Below are 26,744 nucleotides of genomic sequence, written 5' to 3' on the forward strand. Positions count from 1 at the left end.
AATGTCATGTATTGTGCTTTAGTCTCGTTGGCAGTCTAGGCTATTAGCATTTATAGGCTCCGACAGTGAGAGAGTCCGTGTTCCTAGAGCCTTTCTCCTAGTCTTTCCTTCCTCAATTAGTAGCCTGATAATCCAGCTATGGGGTTGCTGCTGCCTCTGCCTGGATAGTAAGAGGCTCAAAGAGCTGGCAACTCCCCACTCTATTTCCACTCAGCACAGGGCTCTGGGTAAGGCTCAGTCAGTCAGAGCTGCTAGCATAATCAGGCGGGCTTTCCGGCCATTCAAAGACCTCTGGCTCTGCCACTCTGTCCGGTAACACAAGCGGGTGCCCACTTCCGGGGCGCTTGGAGGAAACTCTCACTCACTGGCTGCGCGCGCAGACCAGGATATCCGGCCAGCAGTCTCACGCTCTGAGTGAAACCCCCAACCGCAGGGAAAAGTTGCAGCGTTGGAATTGAGTCTCGCTCTGTCCCCGTGCGCGGCTTTTGCAAGGCGCTGGGGCGGCCCGAGATTCCGCTTTGGCCCACACAAAGGCCCCTGACTCTGCTCCTCTGTGCGATGACACGGGCGCGCACTGCCGAGGCACTCGGAGGAATCGCTCACTCCTTATCTGCGCGCGCAAACCAGGATATGAGGCCGGCCGCTTTCCCTCTGAGTGAAACAGCCTCCAGCATGGAAAATCTCCACCATTGGAATTAGTTCTCACTCCCTCCCGTGCGTGGCTTTCCCAGGGCGCTGGAGCTGCCCAGAGACTCTGCCCTCGGCCCACAGAAAGGCCTCTGACCCTGCCTCTCCGTGAGGCAACACGGGCACTGACTCCCGGGGCCTAGGAAGAAATCTCTCGCCCACTAACTGCGCACCAGCCAGGAGACCGGGTAAAATGTCCGCGCCGCTTGTCTTTCTTTGTTTGGGTTTGGCGCGAGTGTTAGCTTGTATTGCCCGGGTTGCCACAGGATCAGATTTTCCTCGGCTTGGATCTCCGTGCCACAGCCTGGTTCGGCCGTTTGTGTCGCGGCCTGGATGTATTCACCCCCTTTGCCCGCCTCAGTTTCTATATTCACAGTTACCAGAGAAAGCCGCCCTGTTTAGGTTAGTGAGGAAGGCGGAGCATTTCTTACTCCCTATTTCCTTCGGGGTTTGGTTATATATTTAGCCAATTTTTCACTCAATCATACCTTTGGGTGTATTGCGAAGCATCTGGAAGCTCCAAGTATAGGTTTTTCTGTTTCTGGTTGAAGATCTTGTTGAGTTTTGGGGGAGATTTATCGGTATCGCTTCCTACCCCGCCATTACTCTGACGTCATCTCTACAACTACTTTTGAAACTGGTTATAAAAATATAAATATACTTTGTTTTTGAGATTTAATTTTTATTGCAAGCAAAGCCTGAAAGATCTGGTTTACTTATTCAGGAAAATAACATGCTGTAGGGTATGTTGATCAAATGAATTATAACTGATTTTTCAGAAATCAGAATTCAGTCAAAAAGCTAACTTTTTTTGTAAATGATGATACACTATTTTGTATTCTTTTAATTGGGGATATTTCTATATCATTAATAGAAGAAATACTCTCATCTTCACTATACAAATTGGTTTTGGCTTTTTTAATGTAATTTACAGGTGAGGAGCCACTGCACCACCTCACCTGCACGTGTTGTAAAGTACCAAAAGCTACAGAATTAATATTAATATTTTGGGAGGCTTGAAGAACATTTTATTAATTTGGGTTAAGGTGTGCAGAGAAATTGTGAGAAATAGTCCCTGTACTGTGTAATTGGCATGACCAGGATGGCCCTTGGCATTGTATTGTAAATGCAAAGAGGAGGAAAACATGGATTCCCAGACATTCCACCACGCCTGTGAGGAAAGGGCTGAATGGCTAGCCAGGTACAGGGAGAGAAAAGCCAAAATAAACCTTTTCTTATAGCAATGAACCATTTGCAGGCATTTGTCCCCACAGAAACTACCTCTCCTATGTAAATGCATGTGGTTAACATGTGTGACTCTGGACAGAGAGATGGCAGATAAACACTAGATAATATAGGAATGCCTTTTAATATATAAAAAGACATCTTTCTACCATTGTATTGACTTGTAAATTTTGTTTTTTCCAAAATAATGTATGGCTTGCAAATTGAACGTGGTCCTATCATGTTAAAGGACATATGACTATAACCAATAGTGGTTAGGGGCTCCTAATTACAATTTTTGCTTCTGTACTTCCCACTTACAAAACTATAAAAACTAGGTAGAACAAAGGGCCGGCAGCTCTCCCTCAGACTTCTGTCGGAGTTGCCGCTGCTTGGCTAAACTAGACAATAAAGCTTTGATGTGTAATCCACGGACTTTGTTCGTGTCTTCAATGTTTCGGGTCCCTCCGGATTAGGTTTAACAACAGGTACATGACCCAAGAGTTCAGTGATTGGATTGAAGATTCCTTATTATCAAGATTTTATAATTACTGAAATAATTACCTCTTGTTTTACCCAAAATGTTGTCCAACTCCTCATTCTTTATTTGCCTTAGAGTTAAAGTATTCTTGCTTAATGTTCTTGCTTAACTTTCAAACATAAAAATTATCTGGCCTTTTGAAGCCCCTACATTTTAAGAGTAATTATGCTTAGCATAGAGTAAAATTTTCCAGTTTATTTAGTGGGCCAGCAATAGATTTTATTTAGTTAAACCAACCTAAGTTTGTTACCCAACAATATTGTGAACAGGGAAGGGAAAACTTTTACTTCATGAAAATGTTACCTTACTATGTATCCAAAGTCCTTAGTATAGCTTTCCCTCTTGGATTAATTTAGAGCAATATAAAAGACATTTCACCCTCATGAAAGGAGACTGCTGGTTTCTGTGTGAACAAGGTCATTTCAATGACAAAATTTGAATCAGTGAAGGGAAATTCTGACCAAAGATAAGCATCTTTGTAATTGTTTACAGAGAACTCAGAGTAATTTACTCAAGGAAAAAAGGGCTGGCAGTACAACCATTGGAAATGGCTATGACTAATCATTTATATTTATGCCAGAATTTTTACTTCTCACTTCTTTAAAAAAAAAAAAAAAGAAAGAAAGAAAAGCATGCTTTGGTAAGTGTTGAGTTTCGATTGTTGGATTTAGGGTTTAAGGAGAAGTTTTTTCATCATTTTTGTCTTTTTGCTCTTCCTGAATGACTTCTATAGATGTGTCCTGGAAATATAAATATAAGTAACTCCCTATCTGGTAATCCCTGAAATTCTATAATAGAGAGGACATAAATTGAACAAAATTTTTATGCATAATAACTGGAGTCAGTGTCAAAATCGTGTTTCAGAAATTCTTCCTTTACTGCACAGGTTGAAAATGCACACTTGTTACACAGTTGGGTGTTTTCTTTATTTCTGACCTCATCCAGATGCTCCCTGAATAGGGAAATACAACTTCTTTCCCAACTTAATTTATCCTTGTCAATTAAACAAAACAAACGAATGTCAAGGAATCTCAAAAAAGAAGTATTACTAAGGCACAATTTGTTGTCTTTGGTTCAGTGTAAGGGTACTTTAAATTGCACATGCCAAATTATGCTGGGAAAGCTATACAATCATAATGCTTTTCTGGGTAACAGAATGTACTTTCTGTCCTGCAACTGATTTATCTAATGGATCCCTAGTTTGTTTCAAGTAACTGGGTTTCTTTTCATAGCCACTGAATGCTCAGAAATTACATGCTTTAATTCCATTTCTACATGCTACTTTTGAAGTGAGATTTACTTTATGGCGAAGACATTTGTTCTCGAACTACATCCTTGAGAAATTAAAATTACATATCTTGAATTGACTTTCAGGCTAAGCAGACTCAGTGTCAGGTATTGCAGAAAGCTACTATGACAAATGACACTCCAGTGTCAGAAGGTCAGAAGTAGAACCACTGGAGTCTGAACCAGTGCCCTTGACCCCTTCTCTCTGAGAATGACAGAGATTGCTGGGACATGGCAGAGGCTCTTCTTTATGCTATGTTGCCTAACACTGTAAAAATTCAAGAATGGCAAGCTGATTGATTCTACTTATATTGAGTAATTATGTTTCATTTTTGTCTGTTTTATCCATAGTGTTATCCTCAGGACTTAGAATAATGCTTACTACATAGTGCGTGTCTAATAAATATTTCTCAAATTAATCTTTCCAGAACCTGATATCACACTACAAAACTGACTCCTCCTTATGTGCATTAGCAGATAATATCCACTATTTAATAATAATATACTCACAACCATTTTATATCTGTTATTTAATTTAATATTTTTAAAGGCCTTAAAAAATTATTATCCTAATTTAAAAATAGCAACAACAAACCTGAGCTGTGGAGGCAAGTGGATAAAGCATCAACCTGGAATGCTGAGGTTGCTGGTTCAAACTCTCCCCCATGAAGGTACTTACAAGAAGTAACTACGAGTTGACGCTTCCCACTTCTCCCTCTCTGCCTTTCTCTCTCTCTCTGAAAAGAGAAAATTGAAAAAAAATAGCAGCAATAATTTTTTAAAGAGAATATGGCTGTGATGGACTGAATGTTCGCATCTCCCCAAATTCATATATTATACCCTACTCCGCAAGTGATGATATTAGGAAGAGGGCCATTGTGGAAATATGGTTATGAGGAGGAAGCTCTCATGAATAGTATTAGTGCCTTTATGAGAATCATGAGCACTTACTTCCTCTTTCTGCTCTTAGCCACATGAAGGTTCAAGAAGTCAGTAGTCTGCAACCTAACCCAAAGCCTTCACTGGAACTCATTTATTCTGACATCATAATCTCAGACTTCCAAATTCCAGAACTGTGAGCTCTAAATTTCTGTTGTTTATAAATCACCCATCTATGATTTTATATATATATATATGTAATATATATTATATATATATTATATATATATTATATATATATATGGCAGCCTGACCTGAGTATGACAGCTAGAAAACTTACCCAGGCTTCATAGCCTAAATGGCAGAGTCAAAACAGTAAGCGACAAAGGAAGTATGGTAAAAGATTTATGTCTTGCTCAGGCAGGAAATTTAAAATAGGGAACAGAGGAGTCAAGTTCTACCTGTCCTCTTCACTATCTTGGCTCAAACCTCACAGAAGTGCCCTTCCTGCCCACATATTCCCGATCTTCCTCCTTTCCAATTTCCTGTAATTGGGAGGACCAAAAAAATCACCATCTGGAGACAAAAGACAAGGGCCAGCCACATAGGCAGCATCAGAAACAGAGGACCACCCTATTCACCCCCTTTGCCTATGTTTACAAAAATCTTCCACCCAGGCCCTGGCCAGTTGGTTCAGTGGTAGAGCATTGGCCTGGCATGTGGATGTCCAGAGTTCAGTTCCCAGTCAAGGCACACAGAAGAAGTAACTATCTGCTTCTCCACCTGTCAAGCCAGTAGCCACGGCCACCATCACAGCCGCCTGGCCCATGCAGGTTCGCATTTGATTCAGACAGATGGTAATGAAACAATGGCGCCAAGAACTGGTGGGCCATTACATTTAATCTTAGCTTGCACCCGGTGCAAGAAATATACACAGTGGGAAAACAGTTTCCTTTCCATTCAGGGCTCCCAAAGCCACTGACTTAAACGAGTTTCCTAGAATCAAATGTTTCTAGCTCACCAGCCTTATTCTCCTCTGTTCCCCATCTCCTTCTCTCTGCACAAACTCTGTACAAACTGGCTTCTCCTTCAGCACTCCGCCATCTTAGCTGCTTCTCCTCTCCTCTATGTGGCCTTTCTCTGCTCTCCTCCAGCATGGGCTCCCCCTAGAACATAATCACTCTTCCCCAGAACAACATGATTTCTCTTCCTTTTAAAACCTTTTGGCGCTAAAGCCCTCCCCAACACACATTAATATAATCACGCCCATCCCAAGCAAGAAGGGCAACTAATATTATCACATGGGCAACAGGCTTCCACGTGGGCAGCACCATCTTTAACAAAGTGAGCATAATATATTTCATCTGCCCAACACCACCCCGCCCTCACCTTTTCTCTCTTTCTGTCTTTTCCCCTCCCACAGCCATGGCTCAATTGGTTCAAGCTCATTGCCTCAACAGTGAGAATGGCTGTGTGGAGCCTCTGCCTCAGGCTTTAAAATTAGCTCATTTGTGAGCATGGCCTCAGATGGGGGTTGTTGGGTAGATTCTGGTCAGGCCACATGTGGAAGTCTGTCTCTCTGTTTCCCCTCTTCTCACTTGGAAAAAGGAAAAAAAAATTTCCACCCAGATCCCATAATCCCATCAGCATATCTTATTCCCAAAAGTAGCCCACTCTCACTTTTCAAGTGCTACTATCACTTTAATAAATTCACTGTGCTTTGCTAGATCTTTCTGTTACACTCTTGAATTCCTCTTGTTCCATGACAAGGATCTGGATCAGGCTGAGACCTCCCTTGGCCTCCCCGGGTGCCACCCTGTATTGCTGCTGTCAGCTTTGTTATTTTTTACTACTTTATTTTCTGGTGTAAATTGAGGGCAATAATTCAGGCTCCAGAATGGAGCATATCTGAAGTCAACTGAACCAGTCAATATCTGACAAATACAGGCATAATCCCTATCAATGCTAATCAACAAAAATATTTATGAAAAACTTTACCCTCGATGTAAAACATAAACATATTTACATATTCTAGATGTAAAACATAAACATGTTAAAAAACATAAAAATATTCATGGTTTTTAAAAAACACACGTTTGAAATTTAATTGATGAGTACATAATCCATTCACTTGATTCAAAGTTAACAAAGTATTAAATACATTAATATTCTTTAGTCATCCTTAATATAAACCTCATAAAGTATGAGTTTTTAGCTGTATTCAATAGGTCTAATACCTAGTATTTTCATGATCATTCTTTTTTTTTTTTTAATTTTATTTATTCATTTTTTTTTTTTTTTAGAGAGGAGAGAGAGGGGGAGAGAGAAAGACAGAGAGGGAGAGAGAGGAGAGAGAGACAGAGAGAGAAGGGGGGAGGAGCTGGAAGCATCAGCTCCCATATGTGCCTTGACCAGACAAGCCCAGGGTTTCGAACTGGCGACCTCAGCATTTCCAGGTCCACGCTTTATCCACTGCGCCACCACAGGTCAGCATCATGATCATTCTTTTATATGTATTTACTCTACAATTTCTGTTTGGATAGTCTCTTATCACAAAAGTTTTAAGATAAAGTTTTTGTATTTTCTTTTCTTTCTCAGTTGCTTTTTTCTCTTTTTAAAAAGATTTTTTTAGTTTTTTTTAATAATTTTTTGTTGTATTAAACTGGGATCACAGAATGTTGTTATATGCTATTTCCACTTTTTAAGATGTATTTAGGTTTTTCTTATGGCATAGTATATGGTTAATCTTCTTTTACTATTACGGAAGCATGTGGTAATAGAGTATGTTCTGTAATAGTTGTATGTGTTCATGTATATAAGTGAGTACGTAGTTACTTAGATGTTCTAAATCATTTCCTTTTACATCCAGTCAATTGTCACAAATTATGAAATAGTAATTAAACTCTCTCATGGCAAATTTGTTCTACTTCTTGTATATTTCATCTTTTTGACTGTACAGATATTGATGCTATACTATTTGATGCACAGATATTCATAACTATTACAAATTATATATTTCAGCACTAAAATGTGCCTTCCTTCCTCCCTCCTTCTCTCCCTCCCTCCTTCCCTTCCTTCCTTCCTTCCTTCCCTCCCTCCTTCCTTTTTTTCTGTTTTTGGTATTTTTCTTTTTTCTTTTTATTTCTGAAGCTGGAAACGGGGAGAGACAGTCAGACAGACTCCCGCATGCGCCCAGCTGGGATCCACCCGGCACGCCCACCAGGGGAGATGCTCTGCCCCTCCGGGGCATCGCTCTGCCGCGACCAGAGCCACTCTAGCGCCTGGGGCAGAGGCCAAGGAGCCATCCCCAGTGCCCGGGCCATCTTTGCTCCAATGGAGCCTTGGCTGCCGGAGGGGAAGAGAGAGACAGAGAGGAAGGAGGGGGCAGGGGTGGAGAAGCAAATGGGCGCTTCTCCTATGTGCCCTGGCCAGGGATCCAACCCGGGTCCCCCGCATGCCAGGCCGACGCTCTACCGCTGAGCCAACCGGCCAGGGCGTATTTTTCTAAAGTTAGAAGCAGGGAGGCAGTCAGACAAACTCCCACATGCACTGGACTGGGATCCACCCGCATGCCCACCAGGGGGCAATGCTATGCCCATCTGGGGCATTGCTCTCTTGCAGCGGGAGCCATTCTAGTGCCTGAGGCGGAGGCCATGGAGGCGTCCTCAGTCCCCGGGCCAACTTTGCTCCAATAGAGCCTTGGCTGTGGGAGAGGAAGAGCAAGATAGAGAGGAAGGAGAGGGGGAAGGGTGGAGAAGCAGATGGGCACTTCTTCTGTGTGCCCTGGCTGGGAATCGAACCTGGGACTTTCACACATTGGGCTGACGCTCTACTGCTGAGCCAACCAGCCAGGGCCTGTGTCCTTCTTTATTTGTTAAATGCTTTGAGGTCTGAATTTAATCTGCCAGATAGTAAAACTACAAGTCTTGCTTGCTTTTGTTTTCACTGGCATGGTATATGTTTATCATTTCTTTTATTCTCGGTCTTTATGACTCATTTGTTTTAGGTGTGGCTCTTTTATACAACATAAAATTGAGTTTTAACATGTGATCTGATTTGAAAGCCTTTTTTTTAAATAAGCAAATCTAGTCTTTAATGATATGACAGTATGCTTAGTTGCAGTTTCATTATTTATTCATTCACTTCCCTAGTTTCTATTGATTTCTTACTGTATTCAATTCCCTTTCTTCTTCCATTCTTTCTCCACCATCTGATTGTAATTAATTGTTATCTTTCTTAGTATTTAAATTTGTGATCTTAAATATATTTGATACTTCTTGATTTGTCACTTTTAAATCCCCCCACTATAGTTTTTTAAAATGAGAAGAAATAATTTACTTAAACTTCTTTCCTCTTTCCACTCCAAATTTTTTTCTATACTATCAGAGTATATAACACTTTCTGTTCTGTCACCCTAACTTCCATTCTTAATTTAAAGCTATTTAAAGATTCAATGCTCATCAACAGTGCTTTTATATTAATTTTCACTTCCCATTTGTCTATTTGAAGTTCTTTATGGGAATCCTCAAGAAGTCTAATGGGAACAACATTCCCTAAGAATCTGATATTTAATGTGTCAGTGTTGTTGCCTTATACTGAACATCAGTTTGAGGGAGTATAAAATCCTTGGTCATGCTTTTTTTCTTTGATTTTTTTAACAAAGTTTCTTCACTTTCTCTGAGCATTGATTTTCGCTATGGAGAAGTCTGAGGACAACCTGTTTTCCTCCCTCAGAAGTAATTATATTTTACTTCATTCCTCAAAGTTTTTTTTTTTTCCTATGAAAATCATCATGCTTACTTGATTATAGATCCACATTATCTTTCCTAGTTCACTTTCCCCTGGGACATGATATGTACTTAAGTAGATTCAAAGGTCTTTTACTTCAAGAAAGTGGATTATATTTGCTCTGATCCGTTAATCTGTTTTTCTCCATCGGGAATTGCAAAACTTCTCTTTGCCTGTCCTCCATAGCTATACTTTGCTCTCTGATCATTCTTCCTTTTTTCCTTCATCACCATTTCATATATTACACTTTACTGTGTTTTCAACAGTTTCCTTACAATCAGCAACGACAAGGTATAAAAGGAGATACAAAGATGGGGAAGAGCAAGAAATACAAATAAAAAACCAATACAATGAAATACAAATAATAGCATATTTGTTTTCAATAGTCTCTCTTGTCTATTCTCTTATTTTCTTCTATTGTCTATTCCTTCTATTTTCTTTCCTCATGGTCCCTATGCTTTACCATCTCATGTTTCATTTCTTTCTGTTATCTCACCATCTCCTCCCAGAGCTCTTGCATTTCTGCCCAGTGAGCTTTTCATGGAAGCAAATTTTTCATCATGTGTTTTTAATTCACTTTGCAATTTTTTTTCTTATGAGAGATCTAAATCTGTTACTTGCTTTTTCTGTCCTTTCTTTTCCTTTTCCTCCTCTTTCTCCTTATTCTTCTCTCTTTTCTTCTCCCTATTCTCTCTTTCTTTCTCTCTATCTGTCCTTCCCTCTCCATATCTCTTGTTATATTTTTTGTTGTTGTTTGAAAAGGGGAATAAAATTGGATTAATCAGTTAACATACTTCATCATTAATCCATTAATGAACATATTTTAGTTTTGATTACTTTTATTTTAACAGCATTAATAGTAACCCATAAAACCATCACCCAATATTAGAAACTGGAATATTAAATACATCAACAATGGTTTCCATCTTCCACATTCTGTTTCCCACTAACCTAAACTAATTACTATCCTGAAACTTAGTTTGATCATACTCCTGCCTTCTAAAAATAGAATTTTATTACATAAATGTTGTATTTGACATATGTATGTTGCACACATTTTATATATATATATATATATGTACATACATATTCCTAAATCATATGCTATTTGACTTAATTGTTTTCCACTTTATAAAATCCAATTAAACATATGACTCATGAAAATATTTTCAAATTTATTATTGGTGGGAAAAATAAGGATCAAGACTATAATAACATAATATTTTATAACAGTTCTATAATTTAGTGTGATAATATGTGCTTTGAGGTCTCTTACATAAATGTACCTGTTACTTCTTCCTTTTATCTCTGTTGTAAATTTTTGTAAATTTACAGGCTGCCATTCTGTTTTTATCTTTCACTTTTGATGGAGGTGAATTTTAATTCCTGATATCAATTATTTATGGAAAAAAATTTATATTGTGTATGGGCTATATTCTTATGTCTCAATTTTTTAATCCAGAATTTTTACTGTGAGTTAATTAGGTCTTAATTTTTATCAACAAGTAAGCCTGGATTTAGCATTATCCCCTATGTTTGTCATGATGAAACTAATTAGGTCCAGAAAATTTCAGACACTAATTGGTGTATCTGTTTCTGCTGTCCCATAATTAACCAGGATTTTAAGATTGCATTTCATGTCACCTCTCTCATCTTCAGAGATTGTGCTCTGACCTTTAAATATATATAGAGAGAGAGACTACTGAAACAACAGGCCTGAATTTATGCTCAATCTTAAATCACTCAAAACGCAGACAAGTTTGCCTGCTGATCCATAAGCTAAAATAAATGAGGCGAGCTCTACAAGTCTGTCAGTTTAATTCTTTTATTTATTTATTTATTTATTTATTTATTTATTTATTTTTATTTTAGAGAGGAGAGGGAGAGACAGAGGAAAGACAGAAGGGGGGAGGAGCTGGAAGCATCAACTCCCATAAGTGCCTTGACCAGGCAAGCCCAGGGTTTCGAACCGGCGACCTCAGCATTTCCAGGTCAATGCTTCATCCACTGCGCCACCACAGGTCTGGCTGTCAGTTTAATTCTTGAAGAAAACTACCAGGCTTCTGAGCAAAATAAAGAACTCAGGAAGACTCCTACACCTGAGCTGAGGATATGAAAGTGAGAAATCAAGGACTCCAAAGTAGGTAGAGTTTGATGTTCAGAATACCAGTGAAGAGAAAGATTCACGGAAGGGAGAAAATTTAAAAAAGCTCTGGGTAAATTTGAATATTCTACTGAGTGCTGATCAGTGTGTGTGTGAGGAATGCTATTAGAGACCATGTTAAAACAAAACAAACAACACCCCCCACACACCCACACACACAAGAAAGAAAAAATAATTAAACCATCAAATGGAGCAAGCAGAAAACTTCTTGGAGTTCAAACAGGGCCAAGAGGAGTCCATGTCTCCACCAGCTACAGTAGAAAAATCTTGGCAGTACATGAGATACCACATAAAATATTAAAAGATATTTTGAAAGTAGTAGAAAAAAATTGGTCCTAAAATAACTTCTGTTCTGCTCCTGCCAAAGCTTAAAAGCAGGATTCAAAGAATCAAACTGTTTCCCATTTACCTACATGCATGAACAATGTTTAGGAAGCCATTGAAGAAGCTGAGCAACCCAAAAAAGGTACAATGTCTGGCATCCAATAGATAATTATCAGGCATGCAGAAAAGCAAGCTCTCCTCCATAAAAAGGAGAAAAAAAATAAAACTAATCAAAATGAGCCAGAATTGGCAAATGATTGGATTAATATGCAAGGACATCAAGGCAGTTTTATAACAATTATAATGCTCCAGAATATAGAACAGAATATGAATATGTTAAGAACATAGTATATATCAAAACGATCCAAAGTGTAACTTTAGTGATGGAGAATAGAATATCAGATAAAAATTATACTTGGTGAGATTAACAGCCGATTAGACATTCATAATATAATATTAATTTAAGACATTGTAATAGAACTATTTAAATTGAAACATAAAATAAAAGACTGAAAAAATTAAATGTATCAGTGGTTTCTAGGATAACTTTAAGCAGTCTTATATAAGTTTAATTGGAGCCTCAAAGAATGAGAGGAGATAAGATAGAAAAATATTTGAAGAGGCACTGGCCGGGTAGCTCAGATGTTCTGAGCATCAGTCTGACACGCCAAGGTTGCAGATTTGATTCCCAGTCAGGCCATATACAAGAATCAACTAATAAATGCATAAATAAATGAAACAATAAATTGATGTTGAGAGAGAAAAAGAGAGAAGAAAGAAAGAAAGAAAGAAAGAAAGAAAGAAAGAAAGAAAGAAAGAAAGAAAGAAATATTTGAAGAAATAATGGCCAAAACATTCCACATTTGATGAGCAGTATAAATCCAGATATCCAAGAAGCTCTAAAAATCCAAGGCAAAAGTAACTTGAAGGAAACAAAACAACGTGACATTATAAACAGTTACTTACAACAAGTGATAAAGAGAAAAATCTTCGACTATCGAGTAAAAAGACACTCTTCATACAGAAGACATAATAAGATAAGAATAATAACAGATTTTAGACACAAGATTAAAGGCAGCAGAGCCCTGGCTGGATCGCTCATCTCATTGAAACGTCATCCTGGAGCACAGATGTTGCTGGTTTGATTCCCCGGTCAGGGCACATACAGGAGCAGCTTGATGTTCCTGTCTCTCTCTCTCCCTGCTTCTCTCAAAAAACAAAAAAACAAAAAAAGAAAGAAAGAAAAGACAGTAGAACAACATCTTTAAAATACTGTAAAGAGACAAATAATACATATTTTCAGCTTTTAACTCTGCTGTTGTGGCATGAAAGCAACCATAATGAATATCTGAGCAGATTGTGTAGTTGGATTTGGCCAAAACAAACCGCCTAAAAGAGCTGAATATAGCCTGCTGGGTTTGCCAAAGCCTGATATATATGTGATAAACACTACTCAGCAATAAAAAGAAATACATTATGGGTGCATGTAATAATAAATCTTTTTTTATTCATTATTATTAATATTATTATTATTACTGAAAGGGTGAGAGGCATAGAGGCAGAGACGGACTCCCACATATGCCCCAACTGGGATCTACCCAAAAAGTCCCTTAATGGGTAATGATCTGCCCATTTAGTAGGTTGCTCCATTGCTCAGAGGTTGAACTATTTTAGCACCTGATGCAGAGGCCATGGTGCCATCATCAGTGCCTGGGGCCAAGTTGCTCAAATCATTTGAGCCATGGCTGTGGGAGAGGGAGAGAGAGAAAGAGAGAGAAAGGAGAGGGCAGGGGTAAAGAAGCAGATGGTCACTTCTCCTGTGTGCCCTGACTGGAAATCAAACCCAGGACTTCTACATGCTGAGCTGATACTCTACCGCTAAACCAACTGAGCAAGGCTCATTAATGAATCTTAAAAATAATTATGTTAAAAATATACTGTGTGATTCCACTTATAAAATTCTATAATTTTCAAAGCAATCTATAGTGACAGAGGTTTATCAGTGGTATCTTCATCATGGTTAAATAATTACTTGGACATGGTTCCTTTAGTTCCTTGAACTTTTTTGTAATATTTAATTTAAAGCCTTTGTCTAATAAACCCAACATCTGAGCTTCCCCAAGGACAATTTCTACTGACTGCTTTTCCTCCCCTATGTATAAGCCATACTTTTTTTATTTTTAGCAAGAGAGAGAGAGAGAGAGAGAGAGAGAGACAGACAGACAGGGACAGGCAGACAGGAAGGGAGAGAGATGAGAAACATCAACTCATAATTGTGGCACCTTAGTTGTTCACTGATTGCTTTCTTATATATGTCTTGACTGGGGACTCGAGCTGAGTCAGTGACCCCTTACTCAAGCTAGTGATCTTGAGCTCAAACAGTGACCTTTGGGCTCAATCCAGCGACCATGGGGTCATGTCTATGATCCCACCCTCGAGCCAGCGACCCTGCACTCCAGCTGGTGAGCCTTTGCTCAGGCCAGATGAACCCACACTTAAGCCAGTGACTTAGGGGTTCAAACCTGGATCCTCAGCATCCCAGGGTGACACTCCATCCACTGCACCACTGCTTGGTCAGGCAGCCATACTTTTCTGATTATTTGCATGACTTTTTACTTTTTTGTTGAAAAGTAGATATTTTAAATAAAATAATGTGGCAAGTCTGAAAATTAGATTTTTCCCCCCAGAGGTTATTCTTTATTTTTTTTGCTGTTCTTTTTGTTGCTGTTTTTTGTTGTTGTTTGTTTGTTTGTTTGTTTAGTGAATTTCCTGGACCAAATTCTTTATGGTCTGCTTTCTTTGTCATAAGACCCTTTGTAATCTCTACTTGGTTAGCTTAGTGGTCAGCTAATTATTGGACAAAGATTTCTTTAAATTTCCATTCAACAGAAGTCAAGGGATTATTTAAATGTAAAGAAGTAGAGTTCTATGTATATACCTGGAGAGGAGAGACCTTCGATTTTAAAACTCACTAGGACCACAAAGAAGCAGGGCAGTTTCCCCAAAATAAGAGAAAGAAAGCAAAACAGATGTGTCTATTCAGGAGCCACTCCCAGGACATACTGTTATTCCTGTACATTCCTGGGCCGACTGACAAAAACAAGTGTAATTACCATGTAACCTGTCTCTGTGTGACCCCTTCATGACCAAGATTGGTACAGGCCCAGATTTAACTGTAGGTAGTACTTCAATTAACACATTTTATATATCCTTTGATTTACCAATTTGAAGTCCAATTTTTGAAAACCCTAGACCAGGCCTAAGTATATGACATCTTAATCTAAATCAGTCTGACATTTGGGTTTGATGAATCAGTCTTCAATCAGTTCTCTTCCATCAGGAGTACTCAAATCATATACTTAAGTGAAAACTTTTATTTTCATTGCTAATTAGGGAAAAGAAAAGTTTGAAGGCAGAATGCAAAGTCAGAAAGAAGACAAGGATACTGTTTGTTGATTGATTTCCAGATAGAAGGCAAGAAGTCATTGACTTCAATCAATGTGCTCAGTTGAAAAGGAAACATAGCCAAGGTTTGACCTGTTACAAGTCACTAGGTGTGTGTGTCTTTGGCTCTAGTGCCCATACGATAAAATGGCAGAAACATATTTGAAAGGGTCATTCCATTGGACCTAATTTCTATTAATAAATGTTCAGAACTCATGCTGATAAAAAGCAATGAACTAAATTATCAGTGGAACCTCTGTTAATTAACTCTTGTGACATAAAGACAATGATCTTTTCTGTGGTACATTTTCTATATTTGCAACTGTTTAATGACTAGAAGCCCCTAGATGTAAAAAAAAATCTGGTTTCCAGAAGATCTTGGGAAGCATTCCAAAGAGAGGCAGATTCTTTAGGGAAAAAAAAAAAAGTGTCAGAGTGTATCATGTATTTACTACATTGAGACAGTTAAATTTTAGGAAATTAAACAATACTAGTTGAAAAAACACACTTTTCTAAATAATAGCAGGTTAATCATGGTGGAAAAGTTTATCCAAACATACCTACCCCAAAGGAATTATAGTAAATGCCTCTTGTTGTAAATTAAATTTTAAGTGGCTAAGATGCTCTTTTAACTTGTACTATTTTAGTTACAGCTATTCCCATCAGTCACATTAAATCTACATTAAACAAAACTAATTGCATACACACATCTTTGTGCTAAAAGCACAGCATTTCCTTATATGGACTCTCCTATCTAGCTCCTGACTAATTTGTCTATGTACCAAAGTGTATCAGGTTTTGGCATACATATTTTAAAGAAAGATACAACCCAATGCTGTAATATACAAATTAAAAAATTTTCTTTTATTCTAGAACTTGGTCAAAGATACCTTATTTTTGTGAAGAACACTGAATAATCTTCCTAGAAACTACTATTTAACTCATCATATATCCCAACCTTTAATAGTAAGTAGAATATACGTATTCTTTAAAAACTTGAACCCATTCCATGGGCTCTCATGTTTTATGAACAGCTGTAGAGGAAAAGTTAATGGTTATTGGTAAAATCTAATGGATGTATTTTTTTTTGTTACTTTTGATGTACTACATTTTAAAAATAAACCAACCCTCTGGGACATTTTGTTATTTTAAAATTCAAGGAACTTAAAACCATTGTTATAAAGGTTTGGAGGCCCTGGCCGGTTGGCTCAGCGGTAGAGCGTCGGCCTGGCGAGCGGGAGACCCGGGTTCGATTCCCGGCCAGGGCACACAGGAGAAGCGCCCATTTGCTTCTCCACCCCCCCCTCCTTCCTCTCTGTCTCTCTCTTCCCCTCCTGCAGCCGAGGCTCCATTGGAGCAGGGATGGCCCGGGCGCTGGGGACGGCTCCTTGGCCTCTGCCCCAGGCGCTAGAGTGGCTCTGGTCGCAGCAGAGCGACGCCCCGGAGGGGCAGAGCATCGCCCCCTGGTGGGCAGAGCATCGCCCCTGGTGGGTGTGCCGGGTGGATCCCGGTCGGGCGCATGCGGAAGTCTGTCTGACTGTCTATAAAGGTTTGGAACCATTCTACTGTTTCCTAAACAATTATAGGCAGTCACTATATCAAGATACCATATCAGTTTAAAAGTATATTCTTTCTATACCATAGAAAATTTTATACAGTAACTTGGTGATAGAAATATATATGTGATAGAAATTGCAATGCATATATGTAAAAGCCTGTATTAAGTACTCAAAACTGTGTTTTTAGAATTTCTGATTTTTGTGTCATATGTAGCACGTTTTATGCTAGAAAAGTCTCCAAAAAAAGATATTTTGATAAGTAGAAACCTTTTAAAATACATAGTTGTGAACTAATCCTGATCCTTTCTAGCCATGAAGGGAGTGGCTATCATGCTCCCCACACCCAAGTTAAGCTATAACCAGTACCGAAGGATAAGTCATCAAAATGTTTGCTAATTATCCATAACCACCTTCAAAAATACCCAGAGCCCATTCAGATTTAGAAGTCAGTATTCAGGTCATAGTACCTGGTCTACACTTTTAGAAAACCATCTGTGTGTATCTCCTCACCTCATCATTTATCAATGAATATATCATATCCTGGCCAAGAAAATGTTTGTGTGCCCCACATTTATTATCCTGGCTGAAATCCAGTGGTTTTAAGGACTCAATGCCTTCTTGCATTCCCCTGAGAAAATCTACATGCACCAAACACATTTGGGAGAGTTAGATTTTAATAAAGATTTTGTAGAAGATAAAAAAAGATTTCACATCAACCTCTGCCACATACCCTCAGCATATAATTTCATAAATACCCATCCAGCTTGTATCTTCTGCCTCGCTAGCCCTTCTGGCAGTTCTAACAGTTGCTAATTTTCTTTTTCCTTCTTTTATCACTCAAAGCCTGGTTTTTGTCACCACAAGGAAGAAAATGTAAAAACATAATTTAAAAAAATGTTCAATTACAGTTGACACACAATATTAAATTATTTTCAGCACACAACAAAGTGCTTAGACATTTCTGTATTTTATGAAGTGCTCACCCAGATCAATCTAGTACGTATGTTACCACAGTTATTACACTATTGCTGACTACATTCCCTATGCTATATTTTACATCTCCAGGACTATTTTGTAACAACCAATTTGTACTTCTTAATCGCTTCCCCTTTCTCACCCATCCCCCCCAGTACCCCTCCCATCTGGCAACCATCAGTCTCTCTATACCTATTCATTTGTTTTGTTTTATTTGCTCATTTATTTTGTTTTCTACATTTTACATACTAGTGAAATCATATGGTATTTGTCTTTCTCTGTCTGATTTATTTTACTCAGAACAATACCCTCTAAATCCATCTATATTGTTGCAGATGCAAGATTTTCTTTCCTTGGTTTTTTTGGGTTTTTTTTTTTTTTTTTTTGGCTGAGTTGTATTCCATTGTATATGTACACCAGCACTTTTTTAGTCATTAATCTATTGATAGACATTTAGGTTGCTTTCATATCTTGGCTATTGTAAATAATACTGTAATACTGTAATGAACATATGAATGCATAAATCTTTTCAAATTTGTGATTTTGGTTTCTTTGGATAAATACACAAAAATAGAATTACTAGAGGTCCTTCTTTGTCTTTTGTTATAGCCTTTGGTATAAAGTCTGTTTTGCCTGGTGTAAATATTGCTACTGCAGATTTTTTTAAATTTCCATTTTCATGATATATCTTTTTCTGTCCCTTTACTTTCAGTCTCTGTATATCTTTCGATCTGAAGTGAATTTTTTTAATGACAGCAGATGTAAGGGTCTCATTCTCTTATCCATTTAGCCACCTTGTGTCTTTTCATTGGAGCATTTAATCAATTTACACTTAAAGTGTTGATATGTAGCTATTGTCATTTTATTGTTCATATTTTGTGGGGTTTTTTCTCTTCTTTTTAAAGTTCTTTTAGTATTTCTTGCCATATTGTGGTGAATTCCTCTAGCCTTTTCTTATTTGGGAGGCTGTTTATGGGGTTTTTTTATTCTAAATGATAGTTTTGCTGAGTAATCTTGATTATAGGTCCTTGTTTTATATCACTTTGAATATTTCTTGCCAATCCCTTCTAGCCTGCAAAGTTTCTGTTGAGAAATCAGCTGACAATTTTACGGGAGCTTCCTTATAGGTAACTAACTGCTATTCTTCCACTCCCTTTAAGATTCTCTTTGTCTTTAACCTCTTGCATTTTAATTATGATGTGTCTTGGTAAATGCCTATTTGGGTTCATTTTTTTGGGACTCTGTGCTTTCTGGACTTTTACATCTATTTCCTTTGCCAGGTTAGGGAATTTTTCAGTCATTGTCTCTTCAAATATGTTTTCATTCTTTGCTCTCTCTCTTCATCTTCTGAATGTTGGTACACTTGAAGTTGTCCCGGAGTCCCCTTACACTTTCATTTTTTAAAATTCATTTTTCTTTTTGTTATTCTGATTGGGTGTTTTCTGCTACATTATCTTCCTAGTCACTGATTCAGTGCTTTGCTTCTGATATACTGTTGATTCCTTCTAATGTATTCTTTATTTCAGATATTATATTCATTTCTGACTGGTACATTTTTTATGGTTTCTGTCTCCATTTTTATGTTTCCTATCTTTTTTTTTTAAGTTCTCACTGAGATCATTGAGCATCCTTATAACTAGTGTTTTGAACTCTGCATCTGATAGATTACTTGTTTCCATTTTGTTTAGTTCTTTTTTTTGAAGTTTTGTTCTTTAATCTGGAACCTGTTTCTTTGTCTCCTTATTTTAGCTACCACCCTCTGCCCTGCCAGGGGCTATCTGGTATGAGCTACAAAATGATTTTCAGATGGTTACTACTGGTATTGGGATTGGGGGTGCCTGGGAGATGCTAAACTTTGAACTGAGCCTGGCTTCTGCTGGTGCCAGTCTTGGGAATGCTTAGCAAAAGTATGGGGAGTACAAAAGCCAGATGTTGCTTGTTTGGCTTTTGTGACCCTTTGAGAGATTTTAGGAAACTCAGCATCATGAGGCACAATAGGACATTTGAATGAAAGATCTACTGTATGTGACTTGGGTGGGCCAAAAAGTTGAAGGGGGAGGGTGGCAGAATCATCAGTGTGGGATGCACAGTGCTGGTAGGTAGATAGATACTCAGATATGGAGCCCACCCTAAAGGCCTCAGCCAGCACTTTAGTCTGAGAGAAGGCTGCCTCTCCAGCCCTCATCTTAAAGACATATCATTCAGTTTCTTCTCAAAGATGATATGTCTCTGACAACTTTTGAGCTGCTGTCCCAGCACTGGAACCAGAGTTTATTAGCAAGTAAGTCTGTGAGCAGAACCTTTAAGAGGAATGCCAGGGACTCCAGCAATTCTCTGTATCACTCAGCCACAATAGCCACTGGTTTTCACAGTCAGAAGTTATGGGGACCTCTCTTCCTGGCACTGGAAACCTGGGCTTAGAAGAATCATGTAGAGTTGGGACTTTTCATTCCTCAGTGGAGACCTCCACAGCTAAGATATTTCTTGAAATTTTTAACTGCCACACACAGGTATGGGGTCCACCAGTTCTGCATCTCTATCTATTCTACCAGTCTCCGTGTGTCTTCTGTATTTCCTTAGTTGTAAGATCTTATAGTCCACCTAGATTCCAGGTGTTTCTGATTGATGGTTGTTCTGTAATTTAGTTGAAATTTTGATGTGGTTATGGGAGGAGGAGAGTACAGTGTTTACCTACTCTGCCATGTTGACTGGAAGCCACCTCAATGTAGGAAATTAATGAAAACTTTATTTTTATCAAATTGGCTTTCCCTGCAAAGGAAACTTCTTACCAACTTCAAAAAGGTTAACAATATTTATAAGTTTATGTTTTTATTATATTTTTGTTGCATTTAACAACAGTCTTTTGCAAAATCAGTAGTAAATTATGAGGATCATTGGCTTTTTCATGAAGGTTATTGAGTTCTGTTCACCTAGAATTCAGTTACTCATAGATAATAATATAAGCGCCCTTTTGGTAGCTGGGAATACATTAGTCATCAAAAAAAAATGAAAAGGGTATTAATTTACTTGGCTTTCATATTGAAGCAACCAACATGAAATATATGATATCCCCAATATATTAATGAATTTAGATAGAAGGTAAGAGGCCATTCTAGTGTCACCCAACTATGAACTCATATGAGTTTGGCAATCCCCACACCAGAAGTATTTATTTATCATGATTTTCCTCAAAATGGGCGTACCTGAAGAAGGTCTCCTTGTTTCTGTGGTATGGGGGAGCATCTCAGATTCTGTTTACTATGTTTCTTAAGTAAAGAATTATCCACAGCAAATTCAGCCTCAAAGACATTTGGTGATTTGGAATGTTCCCTTAGTCATTCATTTCCAAGGGCCAAACCATATCCTCCAACTCATGTTTAAGGCTATTTAAATTCTTAGTTAGGTCATGTATCGACAGAGTATTTCCCTCTAGTTAATTTATTTGACACGTACAACTTTCCAGGCACTATACTAACTACTTTACCTTAGAAATGATTACCACTTGCCCTGGTTCTTCTTTATTTACACATCAAAATCCATCTCTGCCCCTCTGCAATATGCCTTGAGCCCTGAGGGACTGACCTCTGACAGAGCTTCTCCTGCTCTCTGGCTTCTGTTGGGTTTGCTCAATGGAAGGTACTACCAGGAGTGAGGACAGAGGTCAGGATATTTATTCTCCCTGATCCATATGTCACTTCATTCTAGGAGCAGCTAATTTTCTTGTTCCTTTAAACCTTGGGTAGTAACTGCCACCCTCTATTGGTAATCTTTGAGTGTGACTGTTTCATCACCTCTTGTTAGTTCCCATAATCTTGTCCCTGTCTTTGTAAATACTTCCTTCATTGAACTCTCTTAATATTTTTTTATTGATTGGTTTTTAGAGAGAGAGAACATCGATTTTTTTGTTCTACTTATTTATGCATTCATTGGTTGCTTCTTGTATGTGCTCCGACTAGGAAGCAAATGTGCAATCTTGGCATTTCATGATGATGCTGAGCTACTCTGCCATGGCTAAACTCTCTTTTAAATACCCCTCATGTATTCCAACCTTTTCCTGCTAAGACTCTGACCTGTACACCACCCTCAAGAATAGTCTGATAGCCAAATATAGATGTAGACAATCTCTCATATCTAGAACTGTAATAAAGATAATTAAAAGTACAATGGATGCATAGGTGAATAGTCCTAGTTGTTTGCGTAAAATCTACTTTACTTCCTGACTTCCATAGATTAGTGCCATGTTCAGTTAAAAATACTCAATCTTCCAGGTTCCCTGGTTGCTAGTTCCGCCAATGAGGATGTAGACAGAAGTTTCCCAGGTAGAGCTCCTGAAAAAGAGATTGTGTTTCTGATAAAATCTGACAGACTCAGCTAGCACACAGACTTTATTTTTATTTTTTATTTCTTCCTGCCTAGAATTAAGATTCAATATCTGAGAGCACAGTAGTTACCTTGAGATTGTGGCAAAATAAAGCCCGTTTCCAAGATGTAATAGAATAGGAAGCTAGAAAGAGCTTTGATCCTTGATAATTTCCAGAAGATCAACTGCCTACATATATCTCACCTTCTTATTAGTGGGGAAAACAAACCCTGTTTGCTTAACTTACTGTAGTCCTTTCCTGATACATGCCAGTGATCAAAACCCAGGTAATATAAATGAGTTGAAAATGACTCTGACTCTGTAAAGACATGACCTAGCATTGTGTACAAGAAGAAGTTTTAAATATATAAACCTAAACCTAATATATATGGCTCAGGGAAGGAGGGGTGTAGGGGGAAAAATGAGGTTGGAAGGTAGATAACAGCTGGATCATAAAGCATCTTATCTACTGTGTCATAGGAGTTCAGATTTTATTCTGCCAATAAGAAGGAGTGTATTAATTGCAGTGCTTTCTACATTAAGTAATGGGGTACCTAATAAAGATGACTTAAGTCATAAAAGCATTTACATGTATACATTTAATAAGGGTTCATATGTAGGAGGTTACAAGGTAGATTCAGAGGCTGGATAATGTCCTATGCTCAGAATCTTCTATGGTTAGTTTCTCTGTGATTCTCTTAGCTTTCCCATTCCTGGAAACATTTTAGTAGTCACACTCCAGGTACCACATCCAAAATAAAAAAAAAGGAGCTGCTAATTAAGCATCTTTTTTCTCTCTCATTTTTATTTTTTATCAAAGTAAAAAATCTTTTCTTGAAGCCCTCATTAGAGCTCTCTACAGGTTTACTGGCAGAATTGAGTTATATATCCTTAAACTAATCTTTGGTAAAGGGGAATGATGTTACTGAAGGGGGTTCAAAGGCTACCACCCTAAAATAAGCCACTCTGGTATAAGGATTATTTTTGAGCTGAAGGCAATTGAGGGAAATCAGACACAGGATGAGCCCTCTTCGTCCTCCAATCTGTCTGGAAGGAGACCATAAATTGCTTTCGTGAAGGCATACCGGAAGAGGATAACAATGCTATCATTAGAGACAACAGCGAGATGGTACCCTGAGGGACCCGCACCAACCTTGCTAAGTGACCCTTATCTTCTGTTAGTTTCCTCAATATACTCATCTTCACAGTTTGCTGTCCCTGAAAGCTTCAACCTCTTTTCATTTGTCTTATTTCTTTTTTTTTTTTACAACTGTGTTGTTTTGTACAGATGCTATAGAAGCCCCAGGTTCTAGCTACCCTTTGAGTCACCCATTCCTGAGTCCTCCATGCTCATGCACAGTACCTGAGTAGCAGAGAGTGTTACTTTTTCCTTCATATATATATATATATATATATATATATATATATATATATATATATATATATATTTAACCTTTCTGCTCATCTTTCCAGCAAGAGACCTTCAACTTTGGGCTGCGTATGTGATTACCTAGAAGAAAGACTATGTTTCCCAGCCTCCCTTTGAAACAAATTTTGACCCTGTGACTAAGATCTACCCACTGAGTTATAAACCAATAAATTACATATAAACATCTGGAAACCTTCTTAAAAGACACAGGGAATGCTTCCTTTGCCCCTTTCTTTTTTATTCCTTTTTCCTGCTGGCTGGAAGGCAGGTATGATAACTGCAGCTTGAACAGATACTTGGAGCCATTAAATGAATGACTTTGGGGGTGGAATACTCCCAGGGCAAGGCTATAAGATTAAAAAAAAATTTAAATCCTGTAAACTATGTAAAAAAATATCTACCAGGTTAATTCTAAACTGCAAACTTTTGTCATTATCATAAAAATAAATATTCTATTATACTTAAATTGCTATTACATATTTGTTGTCCTCTGTTATTTGCAGCCAAATCTAATATTGTACTAATGACAAACTGTTTATGGTTTATCCCTTATGGTCAAGGAGTGGGACCCACTTTCCCTAAGCACAGTGCCGAGTTACACTTCAACAAATGAATGACTTTTTAAGCACGAATGGAAAAAGTGACTAGAATATGCCACCAATAGTATTTACTAAAGGAAATCATTCAGTACAAGTCAGGAACGATGGAGCATTACTATATTTGCATGCCAGAAAAGTTATTCTACAATATGTATCAGACAATAGAGTATGAGAAGGAACAGATTTGGAAGGTTGTGTCCCAGGACCATGAGAAAAGCCTTAGACAGTGTCAATAGGAATGCAGAAGCAGGGACAGCTGTGAGCTACTGATTGGGTGGCAGGGTGGATGGAGAGGGAAAGGTAGAAGACAAGCAGACACCAAGATTGCAATCACAGGAAAGTAAGGAAGATTTAGAAAATACAACGATCTGCACTCTTGTGCTTTCTTGTTGAAAGAAAACATGTGCTCTGGCCCGCTGGCTTAGTGGTAGAGTGTCGACCCTGCATGTGGAAGTCCTGGATTTGATTCCCAGTCAGGGCACATAGGAGAAGTGACCATCTGCTTCTCCACTCCTCCCCTCTCCCTTCTTTCTCTCTCTCTCTCTCTCTCTCTCTCTCTCTCTCTCTCCCTCTCCCTCTCTCTCTCTCTCTCTCCCCCCTGTAGTCATGGCTCAAACGGTTTGAGCAAAGTTGGCCCCAGGCTCTTAGTATGGCTCCATGGACTCACCTTAAGTGCTAAAATAGCTTGGTTGCTGAGCAATGGAGCAGCGGCCCAGATGGACAGAACATTGCCTGGTAGGGGGCTTGCCAGGAGTGGATTCTGGTTGGGGTGCATGCAGGAGTCTGTCTCTGCCTCCTCACTTCTCACTTAATAAAAAAAAAAGAAAGCATGTATATTCAACTAATCAATAAATAAACATTTACTAAACACTTACTACATGCCAAACACAGGTCTTTGACCATATATTGCAGTTGGGTTAGATTTAAAACAAAAGGAATTTGTAAGTAGGTGTTAGAGTACTTTTCAGAATTCTATCAAGGCCTGAGTGGAGGAGAGAGATTCCTGCGGAGTGAGTTCTGCCTTAAAGGAGCATGCTAGCCGGCAGCACTGGTGAGATACATACACTTGGCATAGAGTTTAATGTTGCTCCCAAAGATAAATGACATGATCCTTAGAGTCATAATGGGGCAGTAATGGGCGATTTGCAGTTCATATATTTTGGGGGCACAGAGGAGAAAAGCGATAGTTCTATCTAAGTAAACAATGAAGGTTTCATAGAGGTGACAGTTGACCTCTTTGTAACTTTACTCAGATGATTTCTTGCCTTTATTGTTTTTTTCTACTTCCTTAACATTTCTAGCAGTCTCAAGATAAGTTATCATTTTAAAATTTAGATCTGAACTGCCAGTGAGCTATATATCGATGCTAAACTAAATTCATATTAAAGTGTTTTTTTGTTTAATATGGATTCATTCAATCAGCTACACTGTATTATGCTCCTAATATGCACCAGAATTTCAAGACTATTTTTTGTATTCAATAATTTATTTAACATTCTTAATTAACTGTATATTATCACGGTTAGGTTCAACTGTGAATAGCAGAGTTCAGTGAGATAGAAATCTACTTCTCTATTACATAAAAGTCTGAACACTGATATATTGACTGTTTCATGATGTCCTCAAGGAAGCAGTCTCCATTGCAATCACTATTTTGCCGTCCTTAAGACATGGCCTTGTCCTCCTTGCCCAAGAGAACAGCTGGAGTTCCAGCCATCATATCTTCGTTCCAAACAGCATGATGGAGAAAAGACTTGAAGAATAAAGAAGACAAAGTGCTCACACCAGCCATCTTTTAAGGAAGATTCCTTAAAGCTGTTACATGACACTTCTACTTACATTCACAATTTAATTATATGGCCAAAATTGTGACTTTTATTTTTATGGAAAAAAGAAGGAGTGGATATTGAATGATGACAGCCCTGTTCGCAATTGTAATTCTCATTTTTACAGATGAGAAAATGAACACTCAGAAAGTAGCTTGTCCCTAAATGACACATCTGGTTCATATCAAAGCCAGGATATGAATCCCTTTCTTCTTGGTTCAAATTCAGCACTAATTTCACTGTATAACTCAGCCCTCATCAGTTGAAATGTGAATGGCTCCTTTTCACAATGATTTGTTTTTTCCTCAGAACTGACACAGCCTTACAAGTATGAGCAATAAAATTTTTTAACAAATCAGTACAGTAAAGAGGCTACATCCACCATTATTCTATTCCTTGATTTTCTATTTTTACATTTCTGAAATATATTAAAATCTTGATTTTTCTAGCTTAGTTCTATTTCTTCATTTTTTGGTCTTGTCTCTTTATCTTGATAGATACCAATGTAATTTTCTTTTGGTCTCTTTACCCTCTATAATGTGTACCTTGTACCGGTTAGTTGTCTTTTAAATTACACACTTGTCCTGAAGCATTCTTGATGTTTTTTTCTGCCACCTATCCTATTGACAAAACCATCCACCATGTCAGTTTTACATGA

The sequence above is a fragment of the Saccopteryx leptura genome, chromosome 3, assembly GCF_036850995.1.
Source record: "Saccopteryx leptura isolate mSacLep1 chromosome 3, mSacLep1_pri_phased_curated, whole genome shotgun sequence".
In the NCBI taxonomy this organism is placed as follows: domain Eukaryota; kingdom Metazoa; phylum Chordata; class Mammalia; order Chiroptera; family Emballonuridae; genus Saccopteryx; species Saccopteryx leptura.